This window comes from Dasypus novemcinctus, chromosome 19 (genome assembly GCF_030445035.2).
Source record: "Dasypus novemcinctus isolate mDasNov1 chromosome 19, mDasNov1.1.hap2, whole genome shotgun sequence".
NCBI lineage: Eukaryota > Metazoa > Chordata > Mammalia > Cingulata > Dasypodidae > Dasypus > Dasypus novemcinctus.
Genome location: NC_080691.1, coordinates 23681378 through 23692277, shown reverse-complemented (window position 1 = coordinate 23692277; position 10900 = coordinate 23681378). Strand labels below are relative to the sequence as shown.

At 45.0% G+C, this 10900-nt stretch overlaps 1 pseudogene; it reads right to left on the bottom strand.

Moving 5' to 3' along the window:
- Window positions 1-4885: 4885 nt before the first annotated feature.
- LOC101418278 (chondroitin sulfate synthase 1 pseudogene) lies at window positions 4886-10769 on the bottom strand (annotated as a pseudogene).
- Window positions 10770-10900: the final 131 nt, after the last annotated feature.

Below are 10900 nucleotides of genomic sequence, written 5' to 3'. Positions count from 1 at the left end.
CAGCTCTTGGGTATGCGGCTGCTACTACCACCGCTTGTGCTTCCTGCTTCGCTGCTGCAAGGACACCCTGGGGGGCTCTGTCAAGCTACATGGCATTTGGCTTCATGGGCCAAAATAGATTCGGCTCTCAGAACAAACGTTTATGTTCATGCCTTCATGGAAACCACACTGCGATTACCAGGAAGGATGTGACAGCGTTCTGATAACTTCCCAAGATCACTGAAGACTATAAAATCAGATCAAGCTAGGAGCTCCAACTTGCCTTAAGTATTTTAAAAGCCAGCAATTTCCAGAAGATGAGGATGGGCTTTTGAATCCTAGACAAGTGTTTCTCTTTTCACTTCAAGGGATATCCTTCCCCAAGTCCAAGACCCAGAGGAATTCATCCTCGTACCTAGGGTTTGGAGCTGGACCTGGTAATCGCTGGCAGGGAAACACTAGGTGCTTTTCTTTCTGCATTATGCCTTTGTCTCAGGTCAGTTCTCTAGATGCAGATACTGAGATGGTGCTTGGGGTGCAAAATGTTTATTACTGTGAAAATAAGGGAGCAGAGGCAGATTGAGCCAAAGGAGAAGTCCAATGGCTGTGCGTGCTTGAGAAGCCTCGGCCAGCTTGGCAGGGAGTCCTACAGCAAGTGTTGGTCAGTGTGTTCTGTGCCAGGTCAAGATGGCAGGGCTCTTACACTCTTGCCTCATTTGATTGCTGAATGAGCTCTGCAGCTCTGCAGCAAGTCCTTCCTTGTAGATGAAGTTGTGCTGCCCAATCCTCCTCCTGTCATCTTCCTCTGAAACTATTGGGCTTCATAGCCTTGGATGAATATACTGCAATAACCTCTGGATCCTCTGAAACTTGCCTTTCTTGGGAGTTTTCCTGGGTCCTCTCAAAGTTGAGGATAAGACACGGATGTAATTTTGAGGTCCATGTAGAATTGGTGGGATGAAGGGACAACTTCTGCTTTCAGGAGAGATCCTCCACCTTGGGCATCTTCATGACCTTGTACATTTACTGGGGTTGAGAGGCAGGATCTACTTGAAGGAAATGGTTTACTGATGGGGAGCCCCAGTATTTTCCTATATAGGGTTATTAAAACCCCAATGGTCTAGTTTGTTCCAATCATTTATATCCTGGAAATGTATCTATATCCACTTTATTTATTTTTTATTCCCTATTGCCTTGGGAAATGCCTGGGGAAACTTTTTCTCTTCCTCCCCTGCCTTAGTTTGTATTCTTCCAAAATCAGCATGAGCCAAGGATTAGGAGACAGATGATTTGACATTTAAGTCTAAGGAGCAGGAGTGAGAGTGAGGAGAGGGACAGAGAAGGAAAGAAAGCCAGTAAAAACAGGGTTACCTGTTTTACAACTGAACTGGTTATAGTTGTGGGCAACTGGAACTTATCCTGAGGGGACCCTCTATGTAACAATATAGAACATAGAATATAGCTCATGGTTGGCCTTCTAAGGACAGGAGACTGGGACATTCAGTAATTCCAGTGTCCATTGGTGGAGGATTTCTTGCTTCCTGGCGTGTTAACTCCCATGAGCTTCCAGACTTCCCTGTGCACCATCTGAGCAACCTCTCTCAGCTTGATAGGAAAGTGGAGAGAAGCAAAAGGTTCTTGAGATGATACGATGATTTCAGGTCAGCTATAACTGAGTTTCCATTTCCACAGAGAGAGGTGAGCCAAGGGGCTATGGTACAGGTCTCTCTGAAGCATCCGCTACAGTCCACCCCCTGTACCTCTCACATTGCCTTATGCTCCACATTGTGGCCAGCCTCCACTTAGAGGTACAGGAGAGCCTAGAATTAATTGCTGAAAAAGGCATAAATCAAGAAGCTGGTGAAACCAGCTACTGACTTGCAGCTGAGACAGTGATTGACACTCATTATTTTCCTTACTCTGCCAGTACTTCAGCTTATCTACAACACTCGCCTGTTGAGTGACCTAGAACTTCATCCCTGAGGGATCTGAGCTCCTCCTTGCTCTGCATACCAGTCACTCTATCTGAGGTTGAGTACCCTTAATGTGCATCATGGAGGAAGGGCTCCCTCCCACCACCCAGGAATAAAGGTCTCTAATCTAGCAAAGCCTCAGTATATGGAAGAGGAAGCACAAAGTGCCTGGGAGAGAATGCAATGGGCCACTCCAACTTAAACCCTTTGGTTCCTAGATCCCTAGGTAAAATGGCCAAGAGTTTTAACCATGACCCATGGAGATGGGGTGGGAGAATCTCGTTGATGACAGCTGGGCACTGACTCCAGTAGCACAGATAGCTTATATCAAATGGACTGTTTTGAGAAAAGTGCAATGTAGCACTGTTATAAGGAAAATCACAGCCTCCTCCTTCAAGGATATACTTTCTCTAAGGAAAGATTTTATAAGTCCCTTTAAATACTCTGCCGGGGAATCCCTGAGGCAACCAGTCTGGTTTCCTGACAAAGAAGGGCAACCCCATGAGATCTGCATCTATGTTATTTGTTCTCTACCTCCAGGCCCCCAAACTGCCTAAAATGGCCCAGTCTGATGCCTCACTGAATCAGAGTTGTCACAAATTTTAAAGCAGAGGAGGAGGCAGGAGGAGGTGTTACCTCGTGGCTCCAGACTTTCCCCTACAAGATCAGACTATCTGTAATGCCCTTCAGACCTGGGCCACAAAGACTAATTTAACTAGGCACACAGGGCAAGCCTGGGATGGGGCCTTTCAATTAGGCCGAAGCGGCATCCCTCCAAAGGGTAACATTTTCTGACTTTTTGGAAAAGCCAAGTGCTATCACTAATAGTTACGCTGGGATAGCCATTAAGGTCTCACTCAAAGCACCTAGAATCAAATTCCTCTTCACCTGAAATTCACGTTGGCTCATGATCTGCTTTTATGGGGGCCTTTGGGCACATGACCCCTCAATGTTTGAGTCTGGTTAGTGGGCCTAGAGTCTAAGAACTTTAATCCTGATCTGGTCATGTTGACTGTAGTTTGCCCTATACCCTGTGTTTAACTGCTTGATTCCATGACCTCCATGGAACTTTCTAAAACCCTGAGTGGTTTAGTGAAATAAATAAATATAAATGAATCTTTAGAAACCTTTTCAGAAAACCTGCTAGAAGCTTGAAGTCTTTATTCTAAAAAGTCAGTATGAATAGATATTTATTTTAAAAATCAGTTGTCTAGAGGGAAATGGGTTTAAACATTCCTTTTGGAGTCCTTCTATTTTCTTGCCTTTGCCATTTCCGTGCAAGGAAGTGCCCGGAGCAAATAGGCAGGATTTACGCCAGAGCCTGACCTTGATCCACTGATCAGCTGCAGGAAGGGGCCAGGTCTTTCTCTTCCTGGTTAGCTCCTGCTCCAGGGGGCCTTGGCCCTCGGTGGCATTGCCAGACTGAAGCCCAGAGCCAGAGAGCAGGCCCGACCCCTGGTGCCTGCTGCACCCCAGGCACCCTATGAGTTTGCAAGTACATGCATCTAAGGGTCTGCAGCTGTGGCCTCCAGCGAGATGGTTCCCTGGCCCCTGGCCCGCTCACCAGGTGGGCAGATGCCCCACACCAGGGGCAAGGCCGCCTCCATGCCTGAGGTTCATACCTGTGGTGGGGCCCACCTGGGAGGCTGTTCCCGCACTTCTGTCTCCAAGTAGCACAAGAAGATTGAGGAAGTGCTCCCCTAAGCACCCTGCACTCCGAAAGCCCGACACTAGTCACTCGGGGTGGCTACGCTGCCCAGATGCTGTCCACTTCCCCCAGCCTAGTACAAGTAAGCCGGCCTCCAATGACACCTATTAAAATGGCAGTCCTAGCAGTTTGAAATCTAAACGGAAAAAAAGTCATTAAGGCACATTTAATCGGTGAGTTTTAAACTTTCTGATGTAAGGACATTTGTTTTGTCCCCCCAAACATATAAGCACCAAAATTGTCAAAGAACACTTAATTTTTACATTTCTTACTGTTTTACTAAATATTGGGGTATGGGGGGTTAAAAGGAAATCTTGGAGATTGGTTTACTGCAAATAAAACATACTGACCAGTGAGTACACACTCCTGATACACACAAGTACTAATAACTAACAACGCTCCAGAAATGGCAGAGCTTGAAGCAATGGATATTACATAAATTAAAGGTACTTCAGCTCCAAAGGAGAAAACAAAACAGTACTTAAAGAATGAAATAACCATCTCCATCAATATAACACAGGAAGGATGAATTGAACAAAATCAGGTCCAAGGGTCAGGGAGAGAGAGAATTCCAAATCCTTTTTTGAAACTTACTGCCAGGGTCATTTAGGCCGAGCCAGTGACAGCTGGTCTAGACAACTAGAGAGCTACATGCATTTTGTTTTCCTCGCTCTCCTCGTTTTAACACCTGTACAGGACAATGGCAAGCACAGTGTGGGGGAAACTCCATTTTGGAAAGCTATCCTAAAGATGACGCTACAACTATGACCATATCTCCTTACTTTACAAGCGAAACACAAAATGGCTTTGAAAAAAAAACTTACAAAAAAGACAAAAGGTAGAATCTGTGCAATGTCAACAGTCACAGCAGAACATGTGCCAGGGAGGTAGTGTTCTGTTACGAGAATACTTTGCAGGAGCAGTCAACGTTTTCTGCAATAGGACTATAGCAAAGGAGTTTGAAAAGGAAATGTGCAGAAGCTTTGTTCATCAGGTATGTTTCAAGTCATGATTGAGCAGGTCTGCTATATAACACTCAGCAAAGATGGGTTCAAAGGAAAACATTGATGACATTTTTGTTCAAAAAGTTCAGTCTTAAAGGAGTCCTTCATAAGAAAAATCACATGTAGAATAAATCCTTGCATGGACTTCAAAAACTGATCATACAAAAAATTTTTTTTAAAAATCAGATACTTAAAAGTGTCTTTTCCAGCAGAGCTGGACACTAGACTGCCCTCACTGAGCTGTTATTATCGCTACTCTTACTATAACTTGGATCGTTGTGTTTTTTTTTTCCTAGCCACATTTCAGCCAATTGCTGTGTGGACCCATATGTGGCTGCTTTGAACCCCAAGCACATTTTCTACTGTTTGGGGTCAAGATTGGAGTCATGGAAGACTGGATGGTGGACTTGGGCTACTACTAGTTCTTGGCGTCTGAGTATCTTCAAACCTGCCTGAACCACTTTGTTGAAAACGTCCACATCCTCGAGTGCCCAGGCTTGGATGGAAACATCGAAGCTGCCTACTCGGACAAGATCTCCCCTATAAGTACAAGTGATGCCAAACCCAGAGTTTCTCCAGGAGCCAGTTTTTTGAGTAAAGGCAAAATGGTTGTCACTGGGAACTTTCCCACTATAAAAATCTTTGGATCATACTGGCTAAAGATGATTGGGAAATATATTTGCTGGCCCAGAACCATATTTGCATGACATGGCTGGAAGAATTCTGTAGTAAACACAAGGTCACTGTCACAGAAGAGTAAGGATTCATTATTAAACTGATAAGATCCTACTTCAAGGGCTAGCGCCCTGGGAAATTCTCCAGGCAGGCAAAACCTGCATATGGGCTGTAGGATACTTAATGAGGTAATCTCTCATTAGTTCAACTTGCTTAGCTTTGCCTGGGTTGGAGTCAGAATTGAAAAGCAGATCAAAAAGCTTGACATTTTGATTTGGGATAAGACTTTTTAAAGTTTCCCTTGACTCTCACAAACATATCAAAACATCCAGAGAAGAATCAGTATGTTTATCTTTTTCTTTGGGTTCTTGTGCTCATTTTTTGACCCAGGGAACTGAAATGATACAAGCTGCTTCAGGGAATTTGAGAAAAAGGTTAAGGATCCAGATTCTTGGTTGAGTTTGTTGGCCAGTTCCTTGGCATCCAGTTCCTCATGCTCCACAAACTGGATCTTGCTGAAGGTCTGTAGATACGCATGCCTCCTCGGGAACCGTCATCTTCTTGCCTTTGTGTTTTTTATAGAGGAGCAGCAGACCCAGAATGTATTCAGCCCCAAAAGTGGGGTTAACATGATGATAGATACAGTGTATCTCCTTAAAACCTATGATGCACCCTCTGGCCTTGGCATTGATCATTTCCATGACCTGCATGACAGCATCATCCCATGCTTCTCTCTGGGTGAAGTCCATCCCTCTTAGAGGGGGGCTGGCCATCAGCAGCAGAATACAAATACTGCCCAGTGAGAAACTCCCATTCCAAAATCTCTTCTCATTGGCAGAGCTGAAACCTCATAAAAGGAGCCATTCCCACCTGCACATCTTTATGAATCTTGGTGTTACTGTATTTATTCATCAGGACAATTTCTCAGTAGAGCTGTAGTATGTGATGATGTTCAGCTATCTTGCCACTAAGTATAGCTGTGAAATCAGTAACTGGTAGGGTGGGGTTTCGTTGGGGTGTAACGTGATGGCTCGGTGATTCTGACTATTATGGAGATCTCTAATGTAACCATTTTTGTTCTGTTCATAATTCTCATTAAAAAGCTGCTGCATCTCATAAGACCAGGTGATGCACCCTGCAAACCTCCAGACACATCTTCCCCCCTCCACATCCTCGTGAGTGGGGTGCATTTCTCAGAGACCTCTTCCAATGTGTGACACCATCCTGAGAAGCACCTCCTGGTCCATGATCATGCCAGACCCCCCGTTTCTTCCGTGGTGCCCAGTCCTGTCTGCCCAAGGGAAAAGGGGTTTGCTGCTGTTCAAACTCCTCAGGAAACTTTGCAGATGATCTCCTTTGATGTAGACACTGCCGTCCACTCTCATAGACCATTCTTAATTGCCCAGGTAGTGGTCTTGCATCTCCTCAAGCACCATAAAGGGCTTCTGGGGTGGATAGGGTTATCCACGCCCCTGAGCGCTCACTGGAGAAGAATTCAGCCTCCCAGGACTCGTCCTGGGCCATGTTCTGACAGCGGCCACGACGTGGGTCTGCAGGTGCTCAGGGCGGTCATGACTCCCACGAGGAAGAAGTCCCTTGGCCAGAGCTGCGCCCTGTATGTTACAGTGCATGCCACCAGCCTGCCAGCCCTCGGGGTTGGCGTGGAGCTGCCGGCCCGCTGGCTTCAGCTTGGAGGTGCAGGGCAGGACGAGGCGCGGGGCCAGCACGCAGCCCAGCCCGAGCTGAGCAGCACGCCGAGGCAAGCCCCTGCAGCTCCACATGCCCTCGCGGCCGCCGCAGCTGCACACCCTCCAACGTAGCTCGCCATGGCAACAGGAGCCCATCTCAGTCTTTTAATAGCTGGGATGCTGAGGATGTGCTCCTTGAGAAACCCGAGTTCTAAGCCTTGCATGCTGGAAACATTTCCCTGCACTAGCTGTATGGATTCAATCTCCCCCCTGAAAAATGATTTGAAGTTCCTCGTGGTTAGAGTCCAACAGCATGGAATTTAAGGGGTCAGCTCCCGTGTAGCTCTAGGTCCTTTGACTTGCTCTTGTTCCAAGTCTTTTGCAGACCTACTCAACCTCAACTCTTACATATTCATTCAGCCAAATGTGGTTTTGTTAACCCCAGGGTGAGAAAATCTCTCCATTAGGCTCCTTACTCTTAGAGTCAAAGTGCCTGCTTATGGAATGGTTCCGTGGACTCCCTGTGGATGCTTGCGGCACGGGGCCACTGAGCTTTCAGTTCCCCGACGTGTAGCTCTGAGGCTCTTCTCCAAACTACTGCAGAGCCTTAATCTGTTTGGCTTGTGATTTGCCACTAGCCTTTGATTCACTTGTTTCCACCATCTAAAATAAATGATGTAATCCTTTTCCACTGTCTAAAATAAATGATGGAATCCCTTTTCCACCACCTAAAGTAAATGATGGAATCCCTGTCCTGTCATTTATGACCCTCTTCTCTTGCTCCATTTTGTAATGATGGCACCATAACCTCCTGGGACTCTGGGGCTGTGTGGCTCTTGCCCACATCTGGAGGGTTAGCAGTAGCAAGAAGGTGGGTCAAATCTGGAACCTCTGAGAATAGGGGTACTTCTCTTCCAAAAGTGCTCAGCAAGCCCCTCTTCCTATTTGTTGGGCTAAAGTGGGTCACAGGTTGATCCCTGAATTAAAAACTGATGGGTGAAATAATGTAGGCTAGCTTAGTCTGGACTCATTCTTCACCTGTAGACTCCAGGGGTAGTGTCATCTTTTCTCCAAGCACATGGACAGTGCAGGGAGATGTGGACACATGAATGGAAAGCCATTACCCATTGTCCCCATACACTAGCAGGACATTGGGGAGGCAACTGTGAGGTCTGCCGTGTTTGAAATAGGCCATGATGTATTTTCTAGTGTTTAATGAATGGATAGAAAGACTTTGCAGTCTCTCCTGCTTGGACATACACTCCATGACACAGGTCAGGTTCCCCAGGAAGCAGACTCTGAGACTGCGGTTAGCAAGCCAGATGTTTGATGGGATTGCTGCTGGGATCAGAACCCATGGAAGGAGAAAGAAGCAAAACTGGGCCCAGGGAGAGGCTGGCCTGTGATGCAGTCTCAAGAGGCTACAGCTGACCCTACAAAGAGTTCTGACATTAGGATGACCTTGGGCCTGTTCCAAGTTCGAGTGAGGGGCCCGGGTCCCCCAAGCCCTGGTTCTAGCACTCATTGGATGCAGGCTGTCCCTGGGAAGGAGATGTGATGTTGGGAGAGGCATCTCTCTGCAGTGAGGCAATTTCTGAGGGGAATGACTGCTGAGAGTGGTCTATCAGCCCCCAGGGTAACAATTGCTTAATTCCTAACGGAGGACCTGAGAGTGAAGTTTGGCATCCACCACACTCCTTTAGGTTCCAAGAATTGCATGATGCCTGAGTACAGATTATACACCAATGCCTGCAACATAAACTTTTTAACTTTTATCTTTACTCTTGGGCTGCCAGTGGCTCCTATTCGGAGATAATTGACTATAGGGCAATATCCAAGAAAATTTCAAACTAAGGATCCCTTGCAATCCGTTCTGGACCATAGAGAGGAAGCCTGGATAGAAAGGTCATGAGCCAAGACTCTGGGGTCAAATTCAGTGCTTCAAGTGCCCACTGCCTCTGTGAGCAGAGGAGGAGCAGAGCAGGCCAAACAAGGGGAAGCAGCAGAGAAATGTCTGAAACAAGTGATGGGTACCATGGTCTGAGCACTTGGGGAAGGATATCGGCAAGTGTTGTAACATTGTCTTTGCAATATTGATGCTATGTTTTGGCCAGTAACAGAATTTATTACATTTCTTTTATAAAAGCCTGACCAAAATGAGTCTTGCAAATCATATAGATTTCCCCTCTACAAGGGTTAAGTCATCAAGGGGAGGGAAGATGTTATTTTGTGAATGTCTCTGGCTCATCCTGAACCAGTTGAAGGGAATGGGACAGTGTGGTGGTCTTCACAGGACAGGGGACCCGACCCGCCTGGGAATTTGTCAAGGAGGGGCCAGCCACATCAGCTTCATTAGTTTCCTTTTTTTATTATTATTATATGGCGATTTTAACTTTATACATATTAGGTACACAGTTAAAAAGGAATAAAAGTCCTCCTCTCCAGAATAAGACAATAAATAGAACAAAAAAGCTGCTATTATACAAATGGAATGAACATAAATAAGATGAAATATGTGATCTTCAATCTTTCATATTATACAGACTTAAGTGATTTTCCATTGTAAAAGATGTTTTATTTTTGAAACTATAGAATTGGTAGATTATGCCATTTAGGGCTTTCCAGAACAATTTTATTGGTGGTATTTATATGTGGGGAGAAGAGAAATGTCTATAATGATCATGTTTCAGGGGACGTGATTTAACAGCAAAGTTTTTATATCATGTGGAAGAAAACAAGTTTAACTATTATTTAGAAATGCTACCTAAACTAGAATGGCAGTTATTAAGTATTATTTATTCCATCCCTAACATCATTCTAATAGTCTAGAAACTATGTCAAATGAAGCTCTAGAAGTTAATTTTAACCAAGAAAGGAACTCAGACTAGCTTTAAAATTTCTAGGATCCACGGTCGGACACTTTTCCTTCTTACCACAAAGTACCTTCTTTTATATAAAAATACTTTTTATTTAGAACATCTCATTTCTGACGATGCAGTATTACTCTATTTGTATTAGTGACATCTTTCTGTACTTTAGAACACTTCAAAAAGTAAAGCAAAAAAGGCTAACAGTAAGAGAAACATGTTTCTATTCATAGAACGTAAGAAACTAGCTGACAGTTTACTTAAGGAAAACCTCAGTCTGCTGAGATTGACAAGGTAGGATATGCTTTCTTACCCCTAGAAGGCCACTCCTGCTATAATGTGGCAGCTGGTAAAGGAGCTTATTGCCTGGAGTACTTAGACTACTTGGGTGTTTGGCCAAGTCTAGACCTAAGAGAAATGTGTGGACACAGCAAAACAACTCCCACCCTCACCCCCCAGGCACACAAGCCCCACTCCTTATCCAAGCTTTACTCCCTCTCATCCGCAGAGTGCATTTAGGACGGCATAGGAAAGGGTTCGTTTCACTTCCCAACTCAAACCGCTCCAATGTACTCACACAATTGTCTGCCCGCTGATAATTTGAAATTGTTCTCTTGAAGACGTCAAGAAAAATCTTACTAATGGTTAGAAAGTTAAGCTCTTTAAACATAGACTTTGTCTCATCAAATGGCATCTCTTTAACACTTTGCTAGTATTGTATAGTACAGACCTTAAATTTACATATGTAACTTGCTCTCTTTTCTCTATGGGTTTGTTTTTTTTTTGATTTTGTAAAAATATTACATTAAAAAAAATATGAGGTCCCATTCAACCCCACCACTCCCCCCCCCAGCAACACTCACTCCCATCATCATGACACATCCATTGCATTTGGTAAGTACATCTCTGGGCATCTCTGCACCTCATGGTCACTGGTCAACATCATGGCCCATATTCTCCCCCATTCCATACAGTGGGCCCTGGGAGGATTTACAATGTCCGGTGA